Source organism: Onychostruthus taczanowskii, unplaced genomic scaffold (genome assembly GCF_017590055.1).
Source record: "Onychostruthus taczanowskii isolate IOZ18803 unplaced genomic scaffold, ASM1759005v1 scaffold10, whole genome shotgun sequence".
Taxonomy (NCBI): domain Eukaryota; kingdom Metazoa; phylum Chordata; class Aves; order Passeriformes; family Passeridae; genus Onychostruthus; species Onychostruthus taczanowskii.
In genome coordinates, this window is record NW_024496526.1 from 9,822,135 (window position 1) to 9,835,884 (window position 13,750).

Genomic DNA, 13,750 nt, shown 5'->3' on the forward strand with positions numbered 1-13,750 from the left:
AAATGTTCTTACATTATTGGTCTGACAGAAGATAAGGCATTGAGTAAGTCTGGCACGGGAGGTGATGCTGAGAGACACTGGGAGATAGATCAAATTGAATTCCTTGGCCAGCCTGACTTTAGTGCAGAATATTTACTTCCTCCAGGGAAGTTAAACCTCACCTCCACTGTGAACTTCTACACATTTACACCTTCTGCAACTTTACATCTTCTAGATAGTTAACTTTCTTTAAGAAGAATGAGCAAACTACTTTTAAACAATTTTTAATTACATAATTTCCAACATCATATTATCTTTCCTTTAAACAGCACAGCTTTAGCAGAAATACAGACCTGTGACCCAGGAGGTGTGGATCTGTTAATCTTTCCATCATTATTATTGTGGTTTTTCATTGATTTTAAGACAGATTCTGTGAGTTTCATACTCAAATCATCTAATAGATTAACACACACAATTTTAAGTGTGATTTGGAAGCTCCCAGTATCTTCATCTGACTTCTCTGATTTTGCCTTTCTATGTAACAGTGAAAGTGCAGAATGAAGAACTGATCCTGCTTCAAAATTCTGCTTCCCTCTTGTTATATTGCATTTAATGGGAAAATGTTTATAATTTCAGCATGTAATTTTCTGCTATTCTCAGCTTTAGTGATATAAGCAGTACTCAGGGTGTGTTTGAGAGATACACTTTCATCAGTAAAGAACAGTCTAGTGAACTAATGTAGAAAGAACAAGAACTGTAGAAAGATTAAGATTTTCCTATGCTATTGGAATGGAAGTAGACCCTTGAGTAAAATATTTCAGGAAACAAATCCAGTAGGGTCCAATTTAAAGAAAAAGTCCACTTACATGGATAAGTACGGGTTTCTGACTTTTCCTCTCTTTCAGAATTTTCCCCTAAGTTATGAAATAAGAATAATTACTTCAAGCAAATTTTTCTGATCATTTATTCTACTAGGATTTTCTGGAGTACATTTTCAGATCATGGATTATAGGTGCATTTCTCATTATCACTAATGAGAATTTCAATGCATGAAATAATTTTACAGTGCTATTTTGTCTGACTTGTATTACACCTGTCAGTCTGCTTTCTCCTGCTATTTCATTAATATTTAAATATTAATATTTAAAGGTCAAACTTAGCCTTAAGTGATATTAAAATATATTATTCTGTTTCATCTGACTTTAGGAGAACATTTCTGGGACAGTTCTCAGTAGACAGGGAAAAAGGTAAATCACCACACACTTTGCTGCCTTTTTAATCCAGTTTTTTTGTTCTCTTTCCAGCAGAGATGGAACAGTTTCCATCTCAGAGGGGGAGGAGAGAGGTTTGTAAAGGAATGAAGTGTAATTCACAGTGCAGTCAGTGGGATGAGGTACCACTCTTTGTGCCTGGAGAGCCTTGCAATAAAGCAGCTGCAGAACTGAAAGGCTTCACGGGATGTTTGTCCAGTAGAGTTTCTCAGAGCACATCTCAACAACATGGTATCCTGCAATAAAAGGAAATGCTATGTTTTTACTGCATTGGTGCAATAAAGGCAGTGCTCCAAATTGAGCAGTGCTTTTCACACAGATGTATAGACAGCTGAACTGTGTTTCAAATGTGGGATTGTGCATCTTGAGCAAAACTCAATTATCCCAGAAACGATTTATATGTGTAAATATTTATGACATCAGAACTGAAGGTTATAAGGCCAGGTTTGCAAAGAATTATGAGTACGGGGTGTAAAATCTATATAAGAATGTTCTTTGACTCAAGACCATGCTAATGCTAATATTTTCATGTGACTCAATCCCCTTGAAAACATCAAAGATATTACAAGGCCTTTACTTACTTGCTGTGTTCCAGATGTTAGTCTGGTGCTGCTGAGAAGGTGGAAGAGGTCCTGCAAAGCATGGGATGAATGTGCATTGGTAATCTTCACTGCATCAAAGCTGCTTCTCCTGTGAATTTCAGGGATTCTGCCATGAGAGGAAGGTAAATATTGAGCTGCACATATGGTGTGTGTGTAGATTGTTGCCTATAGACTGCACTTGCAGGAGTCCTTGCAATATTTGTTCCTGTGCCCACAAAAGGGTCTCAGAAAAGACCTTGTAGATGAGAAGTCTTCTAGAGCTCAGCCACTGCTCCAAGAGCAAGTGGGATATGTGGCAGCAGGCAGCTTAAATGTAGCATATCTGTGCTATCAACACTGGATATTGATGCACTTGTGCTAAGGGACACCTGGGATCCAGCTTTTCCCACTGTCCCTTTCGGTACCCATCAAGGGATTATGCAGATTTAAACCCAAATTGTGTCCACAAAATATGGACACAGTAGTGGTTTGGACTGAGACAAGTCTGAGCAGATGTTGGTTATAAATAGACACACCTCTGGTGCTGGGAAGCTGTGCAGCTTGATGCATTTTATTGTAAAAGACTGTCAAACAACAGGGAAACTATTTAGTTAAAGTGTCAAATCTCTACCATGGTCGTGAAGAGAAACATAATTGTTCACTTCAGGGGAAATGAAATCCATCTCCAAGTGCCTAACAGTGAATACTCCTGAGCTGCTATCCTAAACCTGCCCTTGTGGTACTTCACCACTGCTGATTGCCAGGCTGTATTTCTTTTTTACCATGGATCTACATTTGTGCCATGTGAGAATATATTGGCCTTTTAATGTAAAGAGATCACAGTCTTTGAGCCTTTGAAATTGCCTAGTGATGCCTGGCTGTAAGGTGGAAAATTAAAGTGGACTCTATTTCTTTTGTCTGCAACATTTTTACCTAATCTGAACATGTTAGAATGTAACTTTCCTTATCTGCAACATAGGATGGTGATTATAGCTCTTGCTATCAGACCCAAAAGTAGAAATTGTAAATGCATATAACTTTAATTGGAGAAATTATCTTCAGCTATATAGCTGAGTATCCAAACCCTAATGTCATTCTTATCAGCATAGAGCTGCCTGCTTCTGAAGGTCTGATGTAAATTATAATTAATGTTGTGACTCTCCTCAGCTTAGTATCATTATTCAGTGTGGTTTTCTGACCTAGGCTAGTGCTGGATAATCAAATGCCCTTGATATATTTCCAAACACCTCATTTGAAACACAGAACAACAATAAGAAAGTACAGTTGTAGACACATTGAAGGAAATTATAAAAGTGACATATGATAGCTGATATTTTATCACTTTTTGCATATTATCAAAGAATAAAATATTTTTAATAAGCTAAATAATTCTTCCTAAATTCAATAGTTGAATAACTCCTCTGGGACAGTGTGTATGGGAAAAAAAACCAACCCCTTCCTTTCTGCTGCCATAGAAACCAATCTTAACCAGAGTGTTGTAAATAAAAACAGCTCCCTCTGGCTTCATATTTATGGTGAATATGCATTGCTTTTTAAATAATAAAAAAGACAATTTTTCAAGCAGGTCGTCTGTTGATCCCCCCTTAGATTTGTCTGTATTTGCAGAAACAAGCTTAAGAAGTGATTTTTGACTTAGACCCTAAAGAGTTAGCAGAGGCAGCCTGAGCACCCCTACAGATTTTTCCTGTACACTCAGAAAGCACAGGGCACAGCAGAGTGCATCTCTCCCCTTGCTGTGCCTTCATCCTTCACCTGCCTGTCATGGACAGTGGGTTCTCATCATTTCAAGTATTTTTTGTAATAAATCAAACATTTTCTTAGTGTGGGACAGCTGACACAGCCGCTTTCCTGTAGCTCAGTTCTGATATAAAAAGGAGTGACTCAAGCTTTCCACAGAAAGGAGCTAGTTGGTTCTTTGATTGATGAGTGTCCATCTGACAGCAGTATTTGCATTGTAAAGGACTATGTTTCATTGAAGTGCCACAAACTAAAATCCCCACAATGAAGGCACTGAAATGGCAAATGAAATCCTCCCTCTATTGGCATAAATTTTGGCACATATCAATTGCTTCTTGTCTAAAACAAACAAACAAACAAACAAAAAACTAGTACACTTTTGCAAAAATCATGTAAAAAGTTGGAAAGATTTTCAGTTCATTTTAGTGTTCAATCTACTTTTTTAAATCCCAAACTTTTTTTTTTTTTTAATGTCTAAATTTTTTTTTTTTTTTTTCTCAGTGTGATTCTGTTCTACCCCTACAATTCTAGAGACAACTTCAAAATATGCCAGGTTTTTGGAGGCAAAAATCTGCAAACTACTAATGCAGCTATGAAATGAATTAGGAGCTGGTAGGATCTTTCCACACATTGTGTGTGTTGTCTGTATATCTGCTTTTGGTGCAGTGCAAAATTGCACATTACAGACAGAAACTCCAGTGCTGTTTGTCCTTGACACTGGGGAGATGAGACTGGGCTGGACTGGGAGCACAACTGTGGGGAATGAAGGCCCATCTGTTCTGCTCAGTGCAGCTGTACTTTTCCAGCCATTTATTTGGTTTCTGCATTTTATTCCAGAAAGAATATATATAATGCCAGCAGAGGTTAAAAAAGGCTTTATGCCAGTCACTCCTGCTGCTTCAGGAGGGACATCTGTCTGATTGCTGCAACTCTCCAGAATAAGCTGAAATGCTTGTTTTAACATCTAAGAGTGAATCCAAGAGACAAGGCTGGGTACAGCCCATTCTGGAGAGTTGGGGAACATTCATATATACATTTTTGGTGGGCTATATGTAGTCCAGCTGCACCATTGTAATGAGGAGACCTGGCAAAAAGCACACTTAGGAAAGATTCTACACTGTTTTTTGTCTGCTGTCAATCATACAGCACTTCCACAAGGATAAAAACAAGTAGGTGAAAGCAGGCAGATCACAGCCTAGTTAGATCTACATATTTTGCATATATAATGGAAGGCAGTCAGCCTCCCACAGGCTGGGTAATGACAGTGGCTGATTGTCAGTAGGTACAAAATACTGTGTCTGTTGCAAGAAATGTATAAATATATCCTGCAGTCACAGCAGGACGAAACTAGGAACATTCTGTATGGAAATCTGCTGTTCATTTCTGTAGGGTCTGGGTCAGCCACCGAGGCTTTGTGAAGGACGTGTGCTGAAGCTGGTAGCTCATGCTGCAAAAGAAAGTATTTCATGATAGTCTTGTCTTTTTTGCCATTGCTGGTTTCATTCCAGATGAAGCAGCATTTCTTCTCTGACTGGTCTTTCTGTTCTCACTTTCAAATACATACTTCTACCTTAAAGTACAGTGTAGATCAAAAAGTAACTATGTAATGATTGCCTCTTCCTTCTCAACCAGGCGGCACTCGGAGAGTATATATATAATACTCACTAGCTAGCATGACAAGAGACACCTCAGAATGATTTTTCACTGTTAGCACAGTGCCTGTGAGGTTTGCTCAGCCAATACCACAAAGAAAAACACTCCTTTCCTTGTCTCTCTCTAACATCAGGCCCATTTGCTAAGTCACAGCTGTGCAAACACACTGACAGCCAGGGTGTTACACCGGGGAAACCAGGCACCTCCTGCCACCTCCACAGCCTCCCCCTCCTTGAGAGGGTGGGACAAGAAAGAGCAAGGCAGTGTAGGCTTTAGATCCCTCTGCTTTTCTACCTAGCATGGCTGTTCTTTCACAGAAAGGCATGGTTCAGTTCAAGAAAGAATCAAATGCAGTCTCTGGGACTTTTCCAGGTGCTAATGGCTGGGGTGTACCATAGCCAGCATTGGTGTTTCTCAGGGAGAAGCAAAGTCAGGGACGACTCATAGGCAGAATGTGTGGCAGGTAAAGAAGTGTTATATCCATTTCATCTCTTTGGTAAATTCTTGTTTGACCCATGGGTTGGGAGTCTTTCAGGGCTCAGTGATACCTTCTACATTCAGAAGTAACTTCAGGCAAACACAGGCAGACCCCCACGCATGGGGCTGTGGGGTTGGCAGCTGTGTCCACAGAATGACTGACAAATGACTTTGGGGATGTAAGCTTGGCACAGGTAAAAATTAAATATAAGTTATGTTATTTAAATTTATTCCCATTTAAAAATTATGCTTGTCTGTATTAACAGTCTACTTTTATTTGGAGCAATGAAGTCCATTAAGACAGTTGCTTAGGCTGCAAAATCAAGTATTTGAGGCTGAAAATTGCCAGATTTATGGTTGTCCATGGAACATAAACTATATATTCAGTGTCTTCAATTATGACATCCTATTTTATTTGTCTACAGGGCACCTGCCTTATTCAGTGTTCAAAAAGTGAAAGGAATCAGGGCAACTGAACTGGCCTTTACTAATTGCCTTGTGCCTAACTTTGTTCCTAATATTTCCCATTTCACTTGTTCTATATTCAATTTATCAGCCACCTATTGTTAGTCTGGTGACACCAGACTGCCCTTCCACCTGAAGACTTCAGGACCTTTATAAATTATAATCTTTGCAAGCCTTCTACAAATTAAATTCTTCATTTTACAAAGGCATGGTACAAAAAAAAAATGAAATTATATACTTGGACCCAAAGGCACCTAGACTCAACCCAGAAACATAACCTAGGTTAGTGGGTTCCTGACCTTCCATTTGAATAACAAATCTCTTGTCTTATGCCTAGTTACTGATTTTCAATACAAATGGGAATCAGAAATCTATGGTCCCTTTTAATTGGTCTGCAGTAAACTGCTGACATTACATTTTATATAATTTCAGGTAGGGTGTTTGAAACAGGTAGAAGTAATCAATTAGAACCAGCTCCAGATGTATCTATAAATTACTAAGTGACAAAATCTGAAAGTGAAATCCTTTGATATATGCAGCAATATTAGTGAGAGAGGAGGCTTGGAATAATGGAAATGATTTTTCTTTTCACAGTAACACCTTGTAAAACTACAAGTTGGAACTTTAAACCCCTGTCTTCATCACAGTTCCATCTCTCTCCTTTCTTCTGCAGTGGATGCACTTTCCATAAATCCTTAAGAAGAAATTGTGCCGTTAATCCCAACCACCAAATTTTGTGTGAATCTGTGGAGGTGGAACTAGGATTGTGACTGTGTTCTACCCCAGCAGCCAGCACAGCTGGTTAGGGTGGGACTGGGAAGGCTCTAGATAATAGGACTGCCAGCAGAGCAGAAAGAAATAGGTTGACAGCTCTGTATGGGATTTTTCATGGTGACAGGCCAGGCTCCATGCTAAACCAGGTGGATTTTCGCTCAAAAAGTTTAGTGTTTCATTAAAGGCATAAACTACCAAGTTTTTGTCCCAGTTGAAAAAACTTTAAGGGGGAAAACAAATACATATAATCCTCAAAAAACCCATAATACAATTATTAATGAAAAATCTGATAGCACCAAAAAGAAAGGTCTGGCTTTGGGAAGACCTTGGATTTTGTTCTTCACTCAAGAAAAGCTGGTGTTGTCTGAGGAGCAGAGAGAAAAGAGAGCAATAGTAGAAGTTGTTCTGGCTCTAATGGAGGCTTTTTATAGAGTGAAGGATATGTTTACATGTCTGTGTGGAATAAGGCTGCCAAAATTCCTTCCAAAGCATAACTACCAAAAATAATCCTGTTTGTGTCTTTGGTATTTTCTAAGCCAATTTCTTTACTTAGCATGAAGTCTGCAAGAGGATATCCATTAACATGAAAACCTACTGTGTAATTTAAGAAATAATATTTGTCCTAATCCTTTTTTCCTTCTGTCTCCTCTCCCTCGCCCTTCCTGTCTCATCCCTGCTGCAGAATGCTGTAGTTCTACTGAATGCTGATGAGACCTCACCAAGCCCAAGTCCAGCCACTCGCTATTGGCCAGCTAAGTTGGCACCATATCAGCATTTAATACTTCTGACAGGGAGGAGATCGATGGAGAAGGCTAGTCATGATATTGAATTTTCTAGAGAAAATGGAACTTCGTTTCCTTTTAGTTTGTTTTTTAATATATTTATTCAAGTCCTACCTGATTATATTCCCTCCTCACCATAGCAAAATCTTCCTGTGTTCAATCATCGCAATCTGTTTTCTGGAGGTGCACTTGCAGAGAGAAGCCAAGACCTTCTTTCAGCATGCAGTGAGAGATTTGTTGTTCATATTTCCTACTATTTCTGTCCACCTGCGTGCTTTAGTTGAAATGCTTCTTGATCCAAAAAAGTTTATAGATGAGACTAGGGGATTCAGAAAGGAAACCAAGGCAGAGAAATACCATAATGGTAGGTGGCATTTTGTAATTCAATATTTGTGCTATTTGAGACATATATACACTACATTTAAGTAAGATCAATCAGTACGGAATTGCTGTTGAGATCATACTAAAACTAAGAGGAAAAACAGAGAGACAGTGGTTGCTGTTAAGCAGAAACTGAATACAAGTGTTTGCCTGTGGGTGAAGCAGCTCTTCAATGAAAAATATGGATGTATTAGAGGGAAAAAAGGAGATCCTTGGCTCTGAGAAACGAGTCCCAGAACTTAGAAGCTGTAAGTATAATCAATAGCATGTAAGTGCTGGTATCTTTGAATTATGGAAGCTTTAAAATATATAAAATATGGGTTACAGTTTCTTTGTGCATTAACAAGAGGCTGAACTCAATTTCTTAGACACATTACTTTGGAAAGAGCAATGGCATCCATTTTTTCAGGTACTTCTGTCTAATAACAGTCCCTAGACAGTAGGACAGTCACACTAATGCACTGCAATATAAAGTATACTTCAAAACCATTTCCCTGACTGCAGCTGTCAAACACAGCATCAAATGTCTCCTGCCTAGTGGCATACACACATTTCTTAAATTAAATTATAGACATCACACAATTTTGTTGAACTACCTCACTAAAAGCTATGTAGACAATTAACCAAAATGGTAAATTCCATAATCCCAGAATGGTTGATGGTGGAAGGCAACTCAAGAAATAATCCAGTCTAGCTGCCCTTTTGAAAGCAGAGGCAGCTAAAGCAGATTGATCAGGATCCTGTCCAGTCAGGTTTGGAATAGCTGCAAGGATGGACACTTTACAGCCTCTCTGGGAAGCCTGTTCCAGAGTATGAGAACCCTCTGAAATAAGAGAATAAGCTTTCTCTTATTTGTAGATATATTTGTATTTCAGATTGAGGCCATTGCCTCTTGTCTGATCACTGGGCACTGCTGAGAAGAATCTGAGTCCATTTTCCTTACTCTCCCATAAGGTATTATTATGCTTTGCTGAGACCACCCTAAGCATTCCTTTCTCCAGCCTGAACAGCCTCAGCTCTCTCAGCTTCTGCTTCTACCTAAAAGCTGTTTTTAGTCCTTGTTGATTGGCTGGATCACCAGATCACAGATTCAGAGCATCACATGTGCGTGTCTGGAGAATCCAGAGCTGGACACAGGACTCCAGAGGTGTCTCATCAGGGCGGAGTAGAAGGGAACCATCACTATAAGTCACAAATATGCTACGCCCAAAATATGAAGTGTTGCAATCCAGCCTGTCAAGACAACCCCAAAAACAATCCCCTGGTCTGGAAGTGCAAGAGTGAGGCTTGTATCACTCCATGCTTTTCATTACTGGTGACTGTGGTGTGTGTTTCTCTGCAGCTGTAAGCATCTCTGAGCTTAGTAGCACATTTCATTATCAGAAATGTAGTTTTAGAATGAAATCCAAATAATTTATTACAGAAAGTTCACATTAGAGCAGATCTATGTGTGCTGCCTAGTGGTGGTGTGCTGCACTGGTCTGTTCAAGGCAGTTGAATTATGCTGAATCAATTCTTATCAGAATGAAATGAGAGTATCCACTCTAGTCCTAAGTTTTATGATAATTTGTGTAGAGTTCCACTAAATTAGAGAACAGATAGTTGCTTAAGCAACCTGAATTTCTACCTGAGAGGCAAACACTATAAACCAGATCATCTCTATCTATTTTCCTGTTTCCCTGGGTTTTTCTGGGTTTTCCCTTTTCATGGAAAGTTTAAATGGTGTGCATGACACCGTGGTGCAAAATGCTTCAGTTACTGCTGAATCAAAGCTACATTTAGCTCTGGCTGAGGCTTATGAAAAACAGTGTTTACCTTGATCTTTATGCACTACTCACTCGCTGTGGCTGTGGCTGTTTTGCTTCCTGACAGATTTCTTGCTAGTTGTGTAAGAAATCTGTGGCAAATGATTTGCAGGGCTTTCCTTCTAGGTCAGCAGTTTGCAAACACTCTTTCAAAAGTCAATTAAAATGTTCCATTTTCTCATTGGCATGAGGATAGTAAATGGAAGAATTTCAAGGCTTAATATGTCTCTCTCTCAGAAACACGTTAGCTTGCACAGCTGTGAGCAAAGGCACTTTATCTGAGATTAGTTTGTTCAGATTTCCTCCTGAAAATTGTTAACAGGATTTGATTACTGTTGTGGGGAAGGAAGCTAGAAAATAAAGGCAATTGCTGGCTATTTGCTGAAGGAATCAGTTAAAGTAATAGTATCAGTTAAGGGGAGTTGGTGCAGTTTTGGAGGTCCCTATTTGCTTAATTGCAGTCTTTTCCAGTGTAGGATCAGGTAAAAATAGAATTCCAATATGTCCTGCACTTCAAGTTGCTTGTGTGTTGTACAATGTCTTATCTGTAGTGTCTTCAGGGGAGAGCCAAAATGAAAGAGGAGGGAGAGGGGTGTCTGTGCCTCTCTTCTGGCAGACAAATATTGCTCTGCTGGACAGTTCCTCACCTTGGAGGGGAAATGCTCCCTCTCTCCTCCCTGTCCCACAGTGGCTGTGGGACACGTTTCAGCTCACAGCCACCCTGTGTCCCTGGCAGCCTCTACAGCTGGACTGCACATGTTTTCATCCCCTCACAGCATTGCTGTCAGAGCCATGGCCTCACCCAGCAGTAGTTATTGCTCTGTGCAGCTAGTTCAGGCTCAGTTAGTCATGCTGCTTTCCACACACACACTGTGCTGTTGCTGAAGAAAAGTTTTTATTGAATAGAAAAAAAGAAGCAACTTCCTGCTTTTGTCTGCCCCTCACTGCAAAGTATGGGACTGCCTCCTGCTTACCCCAGCTCTTTTCACTCAGATATCAGTGATTTTCATACAGCCTTCCTCAGTCTTTATGTGTTTCACCTCAGGTTGATTATGTTCAGCCTTCCATGGGTATCCCCTGGATTGTTTTCTTCATCAGAGGAATTGTCAAGCTCATCACTTCTTGCTGCTCTGTCTGAACTTTATAATTAGCTCTGCCCCAAGGGCTTGTGAGCCTGAGGAGCTCTACATTGACCAAAGTGCATTTGCTCTATAGGCTAAGTGCAAATTTTCTGAGCCTTTCCTGGTACCTACCCAGCCTAGCTTATCTTTGCGTTGAGCTCCCTCATCTATAATTAATACATGTCAGAGATGGATCTCTGCTATGAAAATTTCTTATGAGGATAAGTTCCTCCATGAAAATATTTATCAAGTTCTGCTCACCTTGACCATAGCAGTGAATTCCTTTGTTCAATAATTCAAAGTCCTATGAAGGACTCAGAAGTTCAAATAGCATTTTAATCACAGATTGGGTGGGATATGCCATGGGCTTTGTACTTTGAATCTGTCTGCAGAAGAATTAAAGCATTTTTTTCATGGATGTGTTTTGATTTTAATTAAAGAAGGTAAGTCAATACTACCTCAGAATTACTTCTAAATATGTGAAATTTTAGTGCAGAGATATTAATAGCCTGACTTTTCCCACTGTGCTTAGTCTCTGCATCTTTCATTAACTGCAGAGAAACTTGCAGCCACCTGTACTTCCAACCATAATTTTTCAAGCTTTCTTGACTCATCAGTGACAGAGATGGGAGAATGAGTCATATTTTTTCATTAATGACTGGTGATTTTGAATATATCAAGGCTTTAATTTCCAGAAATCTCACAAGAACCCTTTTCTTTTGCCTGTCTTCCTCCTAGCCTCCCACCTAAATAACATGGTCAAAGATCTTGTTTTGAAAAGTCAGGCTTCTTTATTTCCAGGTTTCAGATTAAAACTGAAAATGCAAAGTTCTGAAAAGCACCTGTCACTCACTCACTGGCAATGACCCCCTTTCATTTAATTTCATCTCCAGCATTCCTCAGAATTCACTCTGCCAGTTCTGTGAAGCTGACTCTAGTGTTTTCATCCCATTCTGCTAAATTGAGAAGAATATTTCTATTGATTCTGAAAGCAGGAGGATTAAGCTCTAGTGCATGCTTTGCTCCATTGTGCCAGGGAGTGCCTTATAACCAATTTATAGCATATGCAGCTGTGGTTTTCTGAGTGAAGTTCCAATATCTTACTGTTTACATCAAGGGTGACTTTCTGACACAGAGGGTTATTTTATTTTTTTTATAAGTGATGCAGTCTTTATGGAAATTAAAATTAATATTTTTTAATATCTGCTGCAGCTGCCTTAGTAAAAACCAATCAGTTTAAGAGCATTTCTCTGACTCACCTGAGCTGGGTACAGCTGACAGACACCTGCTTGTGGCACAGAGATAGAGCCATAAGGTCATCTGGGTGATCCTCTCCTTCAGTAGCCTCTGCTTGGAGAGCTTGTGCTTACAGTTTTCAATATTCTTCCCATTGAAATAGTGTGATATTTGAAGAGTTACTCTCAAAAGAATAGGATTAGGAACAGTGCTTGCTGTTGTATATTTTCTATTAGACTGAGACTTCTCACTATGCTGTTTCTCAATTCTGAGTTTCTACAGGCCAAATGATTGAATAGGCAAGAAATTGGTCACTCTAATGGTTACTTTTAGAAGGCTGTTATAAAGGACCTTTGTTTGATTATACTTAGTGGTATATATTTAATCCAAGCAAGAATTCAGCTACAATAATTCCTTGAAGTGAAGGTGAAATCAGGCTAAATCCGCTTAGACACATGAAATACAAACATAAAGAGTAACAGAAAAATATGTTACTCTGTTTCAAATATTTAGGAAAAAGAGATCTGCAAGTGTAAGTCAGCAGCTATTTTTCTCTGTCTTGGGCATGGATTGTCCATCCCTGGTAGAGAGGACTTGGAAGCTGCTGTTTCAGCCTTGTTCCTTATCTTGTGTGCTCTCCCTAGCCCCATAGGTGTAAAATCCTGGGGAGCTGATAGTCCAGGCCATGGCAGTGGGGTTTGGTGGACAGAGAACTGGGCTGGAGGCCTGGGCCTGCCAGGGAGCACTGGGCACGATATCCTTGTAGCCAACAGGAACCTTCCTCTGCTTCTTGGGAAAATGAGGCTATGTAAGGCATGCAGCCTTAAAAATGTAAATGTATGAGTCCCTCAGCTCAGCCCTTGTTGGAATATTATGTGTCCAAGCAAGGGCTGCCAATTTTCCTTGGCTGGGCAGGGGGCTGCTGCATCACTCTTTTCCTCCTTCCTCCCAGGTACATTCCTGTGCACATAATCCATGGAAACACAGAGATCCCAGGGCTCCTCCTTGCTCCTGGGTGTGGCTCAGGCTGCCAGCCTGGCAGTCAGACTGGTAAATATCAGTGGAAATGAGAAGGCTGTGAGCTCTGCTGGCTTTACAGCGTGCCACGTGCCAGGGTGTGCTGGTGCTGATGATGCAAAGACCTGGAGTGGGCTGCACCTGCAGGCTCACTGCACCTGCACCGTGAGAAGATGATACCCTTTATTGAAAGATGTGCTTGAGAAACAGCTGATTAACACCTAAAGACATGGGATAAAATGGCAGAGTTTGGTGCTTTGCTGTGCTGTAAGCACTCCTTGGTAAAGACAGATTTATCTCTGTTTTGAAATGTTTAGTTCTTTGTTTCTCTTTTTTACATTACATGAGGAGGAGAAAATGGGAAAATGATAATAAAAGTTGCCTGAATACATTTTAATAATAATTTTAACATAAAAAGGGAAAAGTCATAATTTTGTTCAAGTAGTTCAT